Here is a 16,365-nt window from a genome sequence, read left to right as displayed (position 1 = left end):
CCACTTCCTGAAAAGAGACCACTGTTTAACTGAACGGACCTAACTGACCTTGTTATAAAATGTAGAATGAGATGCTAAGACTATATACAAGACTTCCAAAACAGTGGTTACAAAGGATGGGCGCTCAGCTGAGCTGTAGGGAATATCTGCAGTGGGATGCAATGGCAACTTAATTCGTGAAATCCTGCTCTACACCCTTTTCCAGCAGGAAGCAGCTAGAGGGGTCATTACCCCTACCCCTCAAGAATGAGGAATGGTTCAGGGCGCCTGGGTGCCCCAGTGGGTTAAGCATCTGACTCTTGACTTTGGCTCAGGCCATGATCTCATGGTTCACGGGATGGATCCCTGAGTCAGGCTCTGCGCTGACAGCATAGAGCCTGCTTAGGAGTCTTTCTGTCTCTCTCTTCCCCCTCCCCGCCCCTTGCATGTGCTCTCTCTCTCTCTTAAATACACATTAAAACAAAGAATGAGGAATGGTGAAAAACCAGGGGTGGTACTGGTTCAACTCACGTTGCTATTTATACTGCTGCTGTGGCAGGGGGGTACAAGTCACTTCCTGACATCTGGCTCTAAGGCCATTGTGAAAGAATGGCGGGCAAAGATGGCATGGGCTAAAAAGATGCCAGAGGTGGAATGTGGGAGTGCTAACAACATTGACTCCATCTGTGGGACGCCATCTTGCACAGGTGGCACCACTTTGGATAACTGGCGGCTATCGGGTGCACAGATGGTGCCACTTAAGATAACTACCCATGACCTCCCCACCACGCCCCTCACTCCATAAGAGCTGGGGGAAGGTCCAGATAAAGGCTGGGAATAGGGGCGGAGATTAGGAGCATATTACCGCCTGGATCTTCCGTCCGTTGGCCCACTCGACTGCCTGCCGGTAAGTTACCCTGAAGAAAACACTGCGAACGGTATAGAACAGCTTTGCTTCATGTTTCGGTATTAATGTACCTTCCTGGTTTGGAGGATACATTATAAACCTCCACCCCTTTCTAACACTTAGTACTTTTTAAATTTTAATGGCCCCCAAACAGAAATTTCGAGATACAAATGAGGTCCATGTCAGGCGCGTGGCTGACGGGTGGGCAAATGGATTTTCTTAGACGTTCCAGGAAACTTTTCAATTACGGTGCACAACCACGCATCTGTTTCCCCCGAGTAAGGCCACATAAGTTGTCTTTTTACGTCTACTTATGTATATACCTTCTGGCACCTGTATTTCTTTGTCCTATGTCAACGAGATAGCTTTAAAAGGGCAGTGAGAATATCCAGGAGCTGGTCAGAGAAATGCCTGTAGCTAGAGCTGCCATGAGGGTGAAGAAAAAGATTTCATAGGAAAATAAAATCTAGAAGTATCCTTTCAAAGGTGAGACAAAGGCTAATATTAAGAAGGGCTAGTTTTCCCATGTTTTAAGAACTTGTACCGTTTACAAACGCCTTGTAAAGTCCTTCCACTATTCTAAACTAGAGCTTTCTGGGTCACACACCACCAAATCCTAGGTTCTCTCGTGGTATTAATCAGTGTTCCCCCAAAAAAAGATGTTCCGTGATCAGTTTTGGATTAAAATTTTTTAATTAGCTAAGTAAATTCCAATGTTTCTCAAGCCTGATGAGCATTGCGTATCTCCAAGAGGGAGATAGGATATCAAGGACTTCTCTACGTTATTAATCATAAATTCTTACAGGGAAGTATTAACATCTAGAACACTAGTGTTCTAGGATTTCACTTTTCTTCTTTTGGGGGACAGGTGGGGTCTTAAGAAACCCAAGTGGAGATGCACAAAGTGGAAAGAAGGACATCGCTTCAATCCACACTCGTGCATCTTACACAAATACCCCAGCCAATAAACCTAAAGCTGAAAGCGAAGAAAACCAATTTAATGTATGAAAAAATTGCCTTAAAATGTGGTGCTAAGAGTTGACCAGTTTGCTGATCATGTTTATATGCGTCTGCAGGTCAAGGCCTCTGACAATACTGACGGTTTCTGAGTGGCCAGAAAACGTTATCCTTAAAACTATCCTGTTTTGGGCACACAAGGTAAACATTCTGGGCACCCAGTTTGGAATCCATCCTTAGGAAATTAGCGAATAACTCTGCGGAGAAAGGTAAGTAAATATGCAGATACCTAGTAAGACGCCATTTGGTTATAGAGAATTTATTCTTATAGCTCTTTAAGGAAACTGTGGCCTTTGGCTGGTAAAAGTTTGTGTTTAAAAAAAACAAAACACCAACAAAAAACAAACAAAACTTCAAAAACCTCTAGGGCAAATTTATATCTACTTCTTGACCTAAGAAGAAACGTATTTCTCTTTCTTCTGCATATTATAAAAATACCAATTCAGTCCACAACTTGTAATTTCTTTGGTTAAAATAACTGGGATTTAACATCTCATCTGGGTTTCTTATTACCTCAACCCTTTCCCTACTCACAATATCATTTTAAAGCTGAGGAATCATAAACGGAGTCTGACAACCCTCATATACTTTATTTTGCTAAAAACTGTAAATGTGGATAAAACAGATATCTAATTCTATCCAAATGGATTGGCTATTAATCCAGGAAAGGAACTTTATTCACAATCTGTTACCATTTCAGGCAATTGTGAGGCACAGAAATGAAGAAAAATAGTACAGCAACACTTTAGATTACGTGCTATCAAATTTATATGAACACAGTGCTGCATATAGACTTTAACAGCTTATAATACTGATTTTGCATATACTGGACACACAATACTACCAAAGTTTCAGATGTACAACTTAGTGATTTGACAAGTTTATACATTATGTTATGCTCACCCCAAGTATAGCTACCATCTGTCCCATTAATTACATTGCTGTTACATTTACTGTATTCCCCATGCTCTGTTTTTCGTTCCCATGACTGACTCCTTCCATAACTGGAGGTCTGTATCTCCCCTACCCTTCACACATTTTGCCCAGAGCCCCACTCCCCTCCTCTCTGGCAACCATCAGTTCTCTGTATTTATAGTTCTGATTCTACTTTTTATTTTTTTACATTATGCTTATTAGTGGAATCATAAGTCAGCCTGAGAAAGACGAATACCTTATTTCACTTAATACCCTCTAGGTCCACCCATGTTGTCCAAATTGCAAGATAGATCTTTGAGTAATATTCCACTATAGATATATACACCACATGTTTATCCATTTACCTATCGATGGACACTTGGGTTGCTTCCATGTCTGGGCTTTTGTAAATAATACTGTAATAAACATAGGGGTGCATATATCTTTTCAAATTAGTGTTTTCCTTTTCCCCGCATAAATACCCAATAATAGAATTATCAGATCATATGGTATTGCTATTTTTAACTTTGTGAGGAACCTCCATACTGTTTTCCACAGTGGCTGCACCAGTTTGCATGTGCACCAGCAGGGCAAAAGGGTTCCTTTGTCTCTCCATCTTTGTCAACACTTGTTTCTTGTTTGATTTTAGCCATTCTGACAGTTGTGCAATGATATCTCGTTGTGGTTTTTATTTGAAGTGCCTTCAAAGTTATTGATATTGAGCATCTTTTCATGTGTCTGTTGGTCACCTGTTGGTCGTCTTTGGAGAAATATCTATTCAGGTCCTCTGCCTATTTTTTTTTTAATTTTTTAATGTTTTTATTTATATTTGAGAGAGAGAGAGAGAGAGAGAGAGCAAGTAAGGGAGGGACAGAGAGAGCTGGAGACAGAATCCGAAGCAGGCTCCAGGCTCCGAGCTGTCAGCACAGAGCCCGACGCGGGGCTAGGACACACAAGCTGTGAGATCATGACCTGAGCTGAAGTCGGATGCTTAACCGACTGAGCCACCCAGGCACTCCTCCTCTGCCCATTTTTTAACTGGATTTTTTTTTTTTTTTTTTTTTTTTTTTTTTTTTTTTTTTGGTGTTGAGTTGTAGGAGTTCTTTATATATTTTGGATATTAACCCCTTATTCGATATCATTTCCAAATATCTTCTCCTCCCATTAAGTAGGTTGTCTTTTTTCACCTCTTTGGTTAAGTTTATTCGTAGGTGTTTTATTTTTTTTGGTACAATTGTAAACGCTATGTTCTTAATTTCTGTGACTTTGTTGTTAGTGTATAGAAACACTACCGATTTCTGGGCATAAATTTTGAATCTTGCAACTTTAGTGAATTCATTTATTACCTCTAGTAGTTTTTTGGTGGAATCTTTAAGATTTTCAAGTATAGTATCATGTCATCTAAAAACAGTGACAGTTAAACTTCTTCTTTACCAGTATGAATGCCTCTTATTTCTTGTTAGACTACCACGGCTAGGACTTCTAGTACTATGTTGAATATAGTGGTGAGAGAAGACCTCATTTTTTTTTAGTAGGCTCCACGCCCAGTGTGGAACCCAATGCAGAGTTTGAACTCATGACCTGAGATCAAGAGTCAAATGCTTAGCTGACTGAGCCACCCAGACACCCCATCTTTTTTCCAATCATAGGGGAAAAGTTCTGTTTTTCATCACCGAGGATGATCTTGGCTATCAGTTTTTCACATACGGACTTTATTATGTTTGATTTAGTGGGAACACACCACTTTTGTTGGAGAGTTTTTATCCTAAATGGATGTTGAATCTTGTCAAGTGCTTTTCACACATCTATTGAGATGATCATATGATTTTTATGCTTCATTTTGTTAGCTGCTATCCGATTTTTTGGAAGCCAGATAATATTCCACTCAAACCTATTATGGCTTTTATTTTTTAACATTTTATTTGGAAAAACTTCAAGATTACAGAAGAATTCCAAGGGTAGTACAGTGGAAAGAACTCTTTTATATATCCTTTACCTAAATTAGCCAGTTGTTAGTTCTACACCATTTGCTTTATCGTTCTCTCTCAATCTTTGTAGACAGATATTCATCTGTGTATATATACATGTATGCATGTGTGTATACATGTGCATTGTGTACGTGTGTGTATATATAGATAGATTTTCTCTTTTCTAAAGTATTTGGGAGTAAACCTCATACATTATGTCCCTTTCCCCCTCAGAACATGAAATACATCATTGTGTATTTCCTTAAAATGGGAAAAATTAAGAGTTCAAAAACTTTAACATTCATTCAGTAAATTTCTTAAAAAGTTAAAACATATAGCTACTATATGTCCCAGGCATTCCACTCATAGGTATTTAGCCAAGATAAATTAACAGGTATCTATACAAAGATATGTACACAAAGGTTCACAGCTGCCTTAATTAGAATTCCAAACCTGAAAACAAATGCTTTCATCTAAGCTACCACCCATATTCCAAGGTTATCACTTGACCCGATGTTCATTGTGGCTCATTTTCCCTCCAGTACAGGATGAACCCCAGGATCCCTTATTGCATTTATCATATCCCTTTATTCCCCCTTCATCTATAATAGTTATTCAGCTTCTCTTTGTCTTTCATGACACTGGTATTTTTCATAATAAATGCACCTCCCCTGTTTTTAACATAATGATCCTCATATTGGGTTTGTCTGGTGTTCCCTCATGACAAAGTCTAGCATGTATGTTCCCAGTCACAGTATTATGTATGTGTGACACTGTGTCTGGCCCTTCTGTTCTTCACTGGTGATATTCCAGTCGAGTTGTTATTTCACTTCTCCACTGGATACTTTTTCCATTGCTATTTTTTTAACCCCAGTATAATTAATGTACAGTGTCCTATTAGTTTTAGGCATACGATATAGTGATGCAACAATCCTATACATTACTCGGTGCTTATCATCTGTTTCATCCATTCCCCCTCCCAATCCCACCAGTTTAGTTCTACCCAAACCACCAGTTTATATTCTAGATTTAAGAGTCTGGGGGTTTTGTCTATTTTTCTTTGTTCATTCTGTTTCTTAAATTCCACACAGGAGTGAAAGTATATGGTATCTGTCATTCTCTGATTTATTTCACTTAGCATTTTACCCTTTAGATCCATGCATGTTATTGCACATGGCAAGATTTCATTCTTTTTTATGGTTAATAATCCTCTGTGTGTGTGTGTGTGTGTGTGTGTGTGTGTGTACACACTACCTCTTTATCCATTCATTTATCAGTGGACACAATGGATACTGAGGTTGCTTTCATATTTGGGCTCTTCTAAATAGTTTCAAGAAACACAGGAGTGCATATATGTATTTGAAATAATGGTTTCATACTCTTTGGGTAAAAAACCCAGTAGTGGAACTACTCAATCATATAGCAATTCTATTTTTAATTTTTTAAGGAACCTCCACTGTGTTATCCACAAAAGCTGCACCAGTCTGCACTCCCACCAACAGTGTATGATTGTTCTTTTTTCTAAATCATCACCAATACTTGTTGCTTCTTGTATGTTGGATTCTAGCCATTCTGACACATATAAGGTAATAACTTACTGTGGTTTTGATTTGCATGTCTCTGATTAGTGACATTGAACACCTTTTCAACATGTCTGCTGGCCATCTGTCTTCTTTGGAGAAATGTCTGTTCATGTCTTCTGCCCAGTTTTTAACTGGATTATTTGTGGTTTTGGTTTTAAGTTGTAAAACTTCTCTATATATTTTGGATACTACGCCTTTTTAGATACATCATTTGCACATACCTTCCCCCATTCAGTAGGTTGTCTTTTCATTTTGTTGATTGTTCCTTTGCTAGGCAGAAGCTTTTAATTTTGATACAAAGTCGCCAATAGTTTATTTTTGCTTTCCTCTCCCTTGCCTCAGGAGACCTATCTAGAAAAATGTTGCAATAGCCAATGTCATAAAAGTTACTACCTATGCTCTCTTCTAGGATTTTTATGGTTTCAGGTCTTACATTTAGGCCTTTAATTTAGAGTTTATTTTTGTGTACGGTGTAAGACAGTGGTTCGGCTTATTTTTGCATTATTTCATTATTAGCATTATTTTAGCTGTCCAGTTTTCCTAGCATCGTTTTTTGAAGAGACTTTTTCCCATTGCATATTCTTGCCTTTGTTGTAGATTAATGGACCGTATAATTGTGGGTTTCTTTCTGGGCTCTCTCGTCTATTGATCTTTGTGTCTATTTTTGTGCCGGTACCTTACAGGTTTTAATTGTTATGGCTTTGCAGTATATCTTAATCTGGGATTGTGATATCTCTAGTTTCCTCTTAGGATTGCTTTGGCTATTAGGGGTATTTTGTGGTTCCATACAAATTTTAGGATTATTTGTTCTAGTTCTGTGAAAACTGCTGTTGGTATTTTGATAGGGATTGCACTGAATCTATAAATTGCTTTGAGTAGTATGGACCTTTAAATAATATTTGTTCCCCCAATCCCTGAGCATGTAATATCTTTCTATTTGTTTGTGTCCTCAATTTCTTTCATCAGTGGTTTATGGTTTTCAGAGTTCAGGTCTTTCACCTCTTTGGTTAAGTTCATTCCAAGGTGTTTGGTTTTTTTTGTTTTTTTTTTTTTTTTTTTTTTGGTGCAATTATAAATGGCATTAATTTCTACTTCATCATTAATGTCTAGAAATGCAACTGATTTCTGTACATTGATTTTTGCAACCTGTGACCTCACTGAATTCATTTATCAGTTTTAGTAGTTTTTTCTTGGGAGTCTTAGGGTTTTCTATATAGGGTATTATGTCCTCTACATATAGTGGAAGTTCTGCTTCTTCCTCACCAATATGAATGCCTTTTATTTCTTGTCTGATTTCTGTGGTTAGGACTTCCAGTACTATGTTAAATAAAAGTGGCAAGAGTGGACATCCTTATTTCTGATCCTATAGGAAAAGCTGTTTTGCATCATTGAGTATGATGTTGTGGATTTTTCACATACGGCCTTTATTAGGCTGAGGTATGGTCCCTCTAAACCTATGTTGTTGAGGGTTTTTATCGTGAGTGGATGTTGTACTTTGTCAAATGGTTTTTCTGCATCTATTGAAATGATCATATGGTTTTTATCCTTTCCCTTAATGTGATATATCCTACTGATTTTCAAATACAAACCACTCTTGCATCCTGGGAATAAATCCCACTTGATCGTGGTGAATGATTTTAATGTATTGTTGGATTCAGTCTGCTGATATTTTATTGACGATTTTTGCATCTATGTTCATCAGGATATTGGCTTGTAGTTCTCCTTTTTTCTAGCATGTTTATCGGTTTTGGTATCAGGGTAATGCTGGCCTCATAGAATGAATTTGGAAGCTTTTCTTCCTCTTCTATTTTTTGGAATAGTTTGAGAAGAATAGGTGTTAACTTTTCTTTAAATGTTTGGTAGAATTCAACATTTGGGTCTGGACTTTTGTTTGTTGGGATTCAATTTCCTTGCCGGTAATCACTTTGTTCAAATTTTCGATTTCTTTCCAATTCAGTTCTGGGAGGTTGTATGTTTCTAGGAATTTATTTCTTCTAGGTTGTTCAGCATGGCATATGGTTTTTCATAATAGTCTCTTATAATACTTTGTATTTCTATAGTCTGTCATTTCTCCTCTTTCATTTTTGATTTTGAGTCTGATGTTTTGTTTGTTTCCATGTGTCTGGCTAAAGGTTTATCAATTTTATTCTTTTCAAAGAACCATCTCCTGGATTTCATTGATAATCTGCTCTATGTTTTTAGTTTCTATTTTGTTAATTTCTGATCTAATTTTTATTATTTCCTTCTACCAATTTGGGGTTTAATTTTGCTTTTTCTTGCCCCTTTAGCTATAAGGTTAGATTGTTTGAGATTCTTCTTCTTGAGTTAGGCCAATATAGCTATAAATTTCCCTCTTAGAACAGCTTTTGTATGCATCCCAAAGATTTTGGACCACCATTTTTCTTTTTTTTTTAAATGTTTGTTTATTTTTGAGAGAGACAGAGAGAGAGACAGAGCACGAGCGGGGGAGAGACAGAGAAAAAGAGAGAGACAGACAGAATCCGATCTCAGCTGTCAGCACAGAGCCTGACACAGGGCTTGAACTCATGGACTGTGAGATCATGACCTGAGCCAAAGTCAGATGCTTAACCAACCAAGCCACCCAGGTACCCCAACCATTTTTATTTTCAATGGTCTCCATGTATATTTTTACTTTTTTTTGTTGTTTTTAACCTGTTTATTGTTTAGTAGCATGTTATTTGACCTCCATGTATTTGTGTTCTTTCCAGATTTTGTTTTCTTGTGGTTGATTTCTAGTTTCATAGTATTATGGTTGGAAAAGATGAATATGATTGGAATCTTTGTGAACTTGCTGAGGCTTATTTTCTGGCCTAACATGTGAGCTATCCGGGAGAATGTTACATCTGCACTTGGAGAATGCATATTCCACTGGTTTAGGATAGTATGTTGTAAATATATCAGTTAGATCCATCTGGTCCATGTGTCATTCAAAGCCACTGATTACTTACTTTCTGTTGGGATGGTCTACCCACCGATGTAAGTGGGGTGTCTAAGTCCTTATTATCATTGTATTGCTATCAATTACTTCCTTTGTTACTAGGTGTTTTATATATTTGAGTGCTCCCATGTTAGATGCATAACTATTGACAACTGTTACATCTTCTTGTTGGATTGTTCCCTTTATGATCATGTAGTATCCTTCTTGGTCTCTTGTTACAGTCCTTGTTTCAAAGTCTTTTCTTCTGACACAAATATTGCTACCATGGCTTTCTTTTCACTTCCATTTTCATGATAAATGCTTTTCCAGCCCTTCCCTATGAATCTGCATGTATCTTTAGGTCTGAAATGAGTCTCCTGTAGGCAGCGGATCGATGGGTGTTGTTTTTTTATCCATTCTGTCACCCTGTGTCTTTTGATCGGAGCATTTAGTCCATTTACATTCAAAGTAATTATTGATATATACTTCCTGCCATTTTGTTTTATAGTTGTTTTTGTAGTTCTTCTCTGTTCCTTTCTTTTCTTGTACTCTTCTAACATTTTGCTAGCTTTCTTTAGTGATACACCTGGATTTCTTTTATTTTTTGCATATCCATTACTAATTTATTTGATTAGGTTTATGTATAACATTTTATGCATAGAACAGTCTATATTGAGGGTCACTTAAGTTTGAACACGTTCTAGAAGCACTAAATCTTTACTCCCCCCCCCTCCCCAATTTCAGGCCTATAGTATAAGAATACTTAATATCCATTTTTGTTGTTAATCTCTTGACTTTTTCTTTTTAATATACACACTTGATTTTACTACTTTTGTGTTTCCTACTTTTCTTACTCCTGCTTATGGTCTTTGCTTCCTACTCAGAATGCCCTTTAACATTTCTTATAGGGCTGGTTTAATGGTGATGAATTCATTTAACTTTTGTCTGGGAAACTCTTTATCTGTCCTTCTATTCTGAAAGACAGCCATGCTGGACAGAGTATTCTTGGCTGAAGGTTTGTTGTTGTTTTCTTGTAACACTTTGCAGGCCAGAAGGGAGTGGCATGATATAGTCACTCTTTTCTCTTGCTCTTAAAATTCTCTTTTTTGCCATTTTAGTTTCTATGTATCTTGGTGTGGACCTCTTTAGGCTGACTTTGGGGGGGGCTCTCTGTACCTCTGGATTTGTTTCCTAGATTACGGAAGTTTTCAGCTATTCTTTCTTCAAATAAATTTTCTGCCCTCTTTACTCTCTTCTCCCTCTGGGATCCCTATAATGTGAATATTACACTTGATGGTGTCACGGAGCTACCTTCATTTATTTTATTTTTTCCTCTCTCCTGTTCAACTTGTTGGTTTCCGTTACTCTGTCCTCCAGGTTGCTGATCCATTCTTCTGCTTCCTCTAGTCTACTATTCCATTTAGTGTATTGTCACTTTGTTATTGAATTCATCTCTGGTTCTTTGTTTTCTTTCTGTGGAGGGTCTTGGTGGGCTCCTCCATTCTTTTCTCTAGTCCGGTGGATATATTTATGGCCATTACTTTAAATTCTCTAAGCGTATTACTTATCTCCATTTTATTTAGCTCTCTTGCTAGGATTTTGTTCTTTGATTTGGGAGATATTCCTGTGTCATTTTGTCTAACTCCCTGTGTCTATCTCTGTGTACTAGGAAATACAGTTATATCTCCTGATCTTGAAAGTAGTTGCCTTATGAAGAGTAGGTCCTGTGGCACACTGTAGTGCAGTGCCCCTATTCAGCAGAACCTTGAACTTCAGGGCTGTCTCTTCTGTGTGTTGTATGCACCGTATTGTTGTGGCTGAGCTGCTTTTGCCTTCAGCCCAGTTGTCTGTTTGTTGTGGGCAGGGTTTGGTCCCTCAGTTGTTAATGGGCTAGTCTGGGGCTGCCTTAGGCATGAGTTGGGTCAGACCAGGGATTTGCCAGAGATGCAGTAGCACTGAGCTACAGGCCACTCTCCCTGTATCGTCCCCTGGGAAGCCATTGGTGGGTGGGGCCCACAGACCATTTGCCTGTCCCCAGGCCACTGCTGGGACCACAGTAGAACTGGTGTGTTTTTATCTGACCCTCTCCCAGGGGCAGGAGTCACCTTGAAGTGGTGCCGGCCCCCACTGGGGCTGCTCGCACACTTCCAGGCTTGTGGCACCACTTTGGATGGGCTTGCCGTGGGCTGGGTGGAGGGGGTGCATCTACACTGCTAGCGAGGTCTACTCCAGTTTGCTATGGGAGGAGACCTGGTGCTGTTTTAGAGAACTCCTGCCAAGGCCTGGTTGGAGGGACCGTCTGCAGAAAAGCACAGGGCTGGCAGATGGTTAGCAAACTACACACACTGTGCTGGTTTCTGCACACGTCCATGGGTCTAGGCTGGTGGGGTGGGGGGCGGGGAGGGATATGGTGGCTGCCAACTCTTTTGTTCTTAGAGAAGTCTCCTAAAGATCCCTGCCCCTCCAGCACACATCCTGAGATTAATAAATCTCTCTCTCCCAGGTGTTTTTCACACTGCTGCTTCTATGCTGTATCTCAGTGGGGCTGCTATGCTGTCTCTTAAGGGTGGGGACTCGGTTTCCTATGAATAGCCCTCCAGCTCTCCCAGGGCTGAGCCTCTGAAATGTAAAGGTCCAGGTGTTAAGCCCCATTGACTGTAAAGACAGGCCATGTTGATCCCTTCTAGTCTTCAAAGCTAAGTGTTCTGGGGATTCATCTTCCCAGTGCAGGTAGTTTCATACTGGGGTGCCCAGGGTGGGGTCTGTTCCTCTCCCTTCTCCATGCTTGTAGTGGCCCTCCCATGGACAGCCCCATTGGTCAGCTTGGGTCCTGACTGCATCTCTACCCTTCCTACCATTTTTGTTGTGGCCTCTTCATGTTTAGCTGTGAAGATTCTGGTCTGTCAGCCGTTGGGTCCTTTTCTGGGTTATTTATGTCGACATGGGTGGTATCTAGGTGTAGCCACACGACAAGGTGAGCTGGGGGTCCTATGTCACCCGCACATCTTACGCTTTTCCATTGCTATTTCCGAGAGTCTCCGGGCAGACGCTTTAACACCAGCAAATATCCTGTCCTCATTAAAACGTACCCGTAGTTCAGCGTCAATTAATGATTGTTAATCTTTACTATGATGGTGACAAAGTGATGGCTTTTCCCACCCCATCACGACCCCCACATTTACCAGTCACAACTCTTCATTATCCTGCAAGCAACAGCCCACCTGCTAGGGATGGAATTGTGCCCACACCAAATTTGTATGTTGAAGCCAGAGCCCCCAGTGTGGTTATATTTGGAAATGGGGCCTCTAAGGAGGTAAAGTGAAATAAGGTCCTAAGGGTAGGGCTCTGATCCAATAGAATTAATGTCCTTGTAAGAAGAGACGCTGGAGAGCTCTCTCTCCGTGGAGCACAAAGAAGAGGTCATGTGAGGACACAGAAACCCAAGAGAAGAGGCCTCAGACACCTACCTTGCCAGTATCTTGATCTTGGACCCTCCCCGCATCCACAACTGTGAGAAATAGATTTCTATTGTTTTAAGCTACCCAGCCTATGATATTCTGTTACGGTGCCCACTCTAAGATACCACCTTTCTCCCCCATTTATTTTTACCTATTTACCTATTTTCTATTTCTTATAAGCATGAACTCATGGATTCCTAATTTTAATGGTTCATAATTTTTTATTGTCCTTAATTATATGATGCTTATCCAAAATTTGGCCAATGGGAAGCCACTCTAGCCTGCTTCTTTGTCCTCCTAAAACACACTTTTCTTTTTATACCAGAAAGTAAGGGCGGGGGGTGTAGAATGTTCCAAATGTTCTTGCCTCAGCATTAGAATCCACACTTTCTCGGGGAAGGCCTGGTTCCTTTCAGTGGGGCAGCCGGCACCACAGCGCTCCCTAGTTGGTCAGTGCTACTGGGATATCTGCTTCTAGTCTTCTTTTCTAGAAAGAACTAGGAAGCTCACATGTACACATACACATACTTTAGAAATCATGGGTCTGACAAAACTTATGAGTTGTGAGAAATGTCTCCACTTCCAATCTCCTCTCATAGACCTCCTGACCTGCCTGATTCCATATCCGTATTTTCTTTCTTGCACAATTTCCTTCTTGCACAACCCTAGGTTCCAACGCCATTTGCTCAATCCTCCAGTGTACCTAAAAAAACTGCAGAATTGCTTTACCACACCACCACAAAAAAAAATCAGACTAACTGCAAATTCAGGATTTGTCTGCCATTCCTCACCTCTTCCCACACGTGAGTAAGGTACACTTATAAATATGGTCTTCCACTGTTACTTGCATCAGTTATAGTTTTCCTTCAGTGGGATTATGTTTTCATTCGAAACACAGTCGGGTCCATTTGTTTCAGCTTGCTCTCCGTCCTTACTGACTTTAATCCTGTCCTTACTGATTTATTTTCAGATCAGTAAAATATGAGCATGCTTTCCCAGTCAACTAAATTAAAAGATAAATTCAGTAGGGTCATACCCTCCCCTACTCCATCTATCCTCTTCTTCCACCCAGTCCTTTTAGAAACCAACCTCATGGTTCAACCGTCCCTCATTTTGTTTATGGAAAGATAAGGGGACACAGGCATGTTTATTTCCCCTTTGTTCCTAAATATATTCTTGTGCACTTTGATTTCCAGGCAATAGATACCATTAAATGAGAAAAGCATTCAATACAATTTTTTCAAAGAAACAAAATTCTCATTCATTAATTTGGTCTTTTTCTCTACCTCATCATTTCCACATGTATCTTTCTTATTTCCTTCCATATGCTTTTTTGGGTTGGCTTTTTTATTCTTTTCTGGTTTTTTTTGAGTTGGGAATTGAATTTTTTTAATTCTCATTGGCTTGGCAATTCTTTATCCATCCCTTTTGGACTTTTGAAGGACTGTTTTGTGTATGTCTTTTCTATAAAAGTGTAGAGTTGGGGTTTGTTTTATGAACCAATCTGAAAGTTCTTAGGCAAGTTAAACCCATTCACATTTAGTGACACAACTCATAATATTTGGTCTCTACACTGAAATTACTTTGGGTTTGAATTATACATATACTATTTACTGTGTTTCTTTACTTTTTGCTTTAAAAAATATTCTTGGTGTTGGAAGTTTCCCCCCCATTATCTTGTGTTTAACTTTTTATGCCTATTGTGTTTTTCCTATTTAATAGTATTAAGATCTGTCAGTTTTACACGGTATCCTTTGAATCCCATCTACTAGCTATACAATAAGCCATGATCTGATCCTACTTTCCTTTTTCTTTCCATTTTTTTAAAGTTACATACTTTCTACTTTGTCAAAACATAGCATATTTATATACCATTCCCCTACCTATATACCTATTCCCCAACCCTGTTTTAACTTTACAGTTAAATATATGAAATATTCACCATCAGTCCTCTTGCCCAAATTTCATCTCTCTTGTCTGCATGAAGTTCTTTCTCTAATACATTCCCCACGAAGGATGCATGTGCACACTACTCATTTAGTTGGTGGACATTAAGAAATTTCCTGATACTGAAGAGCATCTTAGCTTCATATAAAATTTATGATTCACCATTTTTTGAGTTTAACATGTTCCTCTACTGTTTCTGATGCCAGTCTTACTTTCTTGCTCTTTCATCATTTTGCCACAAGACTCAGAGGACGTTATCAAAATCTACTGGATTTGTCCAGCTATGGGAAGAGGTTGATGATCCCAGGTGAATTTTCCGTGGCACCTACCAGGTAGGCCCTTTTAATATATACATTAAGGTCCTCTTTTATTTCTGGTAATTTAAGTGTTATTTCTATGTTTTATTTTCTTCAATCAGGAACTCCAATTATACAGGTGTTGGGCCTCAGTACGTGTTCATTTTAACCCCTTTTTTTCTCACCCTTTTAACTAACAGACCCCATTTTCATTTTCTAGAATGCTTTCCTAATTTTTATCCATGTCTCTTGTTAAATTCTCATTTGAATTTGTTGACTTCTGGATGTTTTGGTCATAACTTCAGAGATGAATTTGCCTTTTTCTTTCTTTCCTGAGTCTAAAATTCTAGTTTTGCTTTTTCCCTTTCTTGTCCTCTTTTTTTTTTTTTTAGTTTTTTTTTTAGTTTTTGAATTTTTGACCTCTCAGTCTTGTAATTATTCAGCTTCATGACTTAGGAGAAGCCAGAAGAGTTCATGCAACTGAGGATGATTGGAGAGTCTCACAAGGAAAAGGTGACAAGCTCAAACTAAAACACGTTTAAGACCTCACTAGGCAATTAGATATTATTGCTGGTAAAGATGAACAAAAAAAGAAACTCTAAATGAACATGTGGCAAAACAGGACTGTACTGAGGACTGATGACACAAGTGAAGTAGAGATTTAACAAATGCTACACACGATGTTACTGAAAGAGTCCATTCTTGGAGGTGATTGTGCTCCATTTGGACACTCACAGTAGTGTCTGGGGTTCACTGATCTGGAATCAGTGTCTGGATCAGTTGGTTTATAGTTTTCATCAAATTTGAAAATCTTTCTTTAAATATTTGTCAGATGCCCCTTCTGGGGACTCCAAATTGCATACATACAAAGCCACCTGAAATTGTCCCACACCGCAGTGATGTTCTGTTCACTGGTTTTGAATTATCTTTGTGTTTCCTTTGGACAGTTACTATTGCAATATTCACAAGTTCACCGATACGTTCTTCTCCAAGTTCTAATTTGCTGTTAATCTTATCCAATGGATTTTTCACCTCAGACAAAGTAGTTTTCATCTCTAGAAGTTTACTTTGGTTATACCTTCCATGTCCCTTTTTGAATAAATGTAAGAGTTACTAAGCTGCAACTAACACAACTTGTAGTTATAAATAACTAGTTAACACTGTCATTTCTGGGGTAATTTCAATCAACTGATTTTTCTCATCATGGGTACGTTTTCCTGCTGCTTTCCATGTCTGGGAACTTTTGATTGAATGCCAAGCATTGTGATTCCTTGTTGGGTGATGGATATTTTGGTACTTCTCTAAATCTTGAGCTTTGTTCTTGGATGCAGACTAGTTACCTGGAAACAGTTTGGTCT

The 16,365-nt window shown here is 38.9% G+C and overlaps 1 protein-coding gene and 1 long non-coding RNA gene across 7 annotated transcripts in view; one reads left to right on the top strand and one right to left on the bottom strand.

The window, feature by feature from the left end:
• Positions 1–16,365, bottom strand: part of B3GLCT (beta 3-glucosyltransferase) — a 120,073-nt gene that overhangs the window by 24,636 nt on the left and 79,072 nt on the right. The gene's annotated exons all lie outside the window — the stretch shown is intronic.
• LOC123383370 lies at positions 480–16,135 on the top strand. Its single transcript, XR_006593052.1, has 2 exons — positions 480–2,112; positions 14,954–16,135. It is a non-coding gene; the product is annotated as an uncharacterized LOC123383370 (long non-coding RNA).

The sequence above is a fragment of the Felis catus genome, chromosome A1 (assembly GCF_018350175.1).
Source record: "Felis catus isolate Fca126 chromosome A1, F.catus_Fca126_mat1.0, whole genome shotgun sequence".
NCBI classification, from domain to species: Eukaryota; Metazoa; Chordata; class Mammalia; order Carnivora; family Felidae; genus Felis; species Felis catus.
The sequence above is the reverse complement of the archived record's forward strand: the minus strand, read 5'-3'. Positions and strand labels throughout refer to the sequence as shown.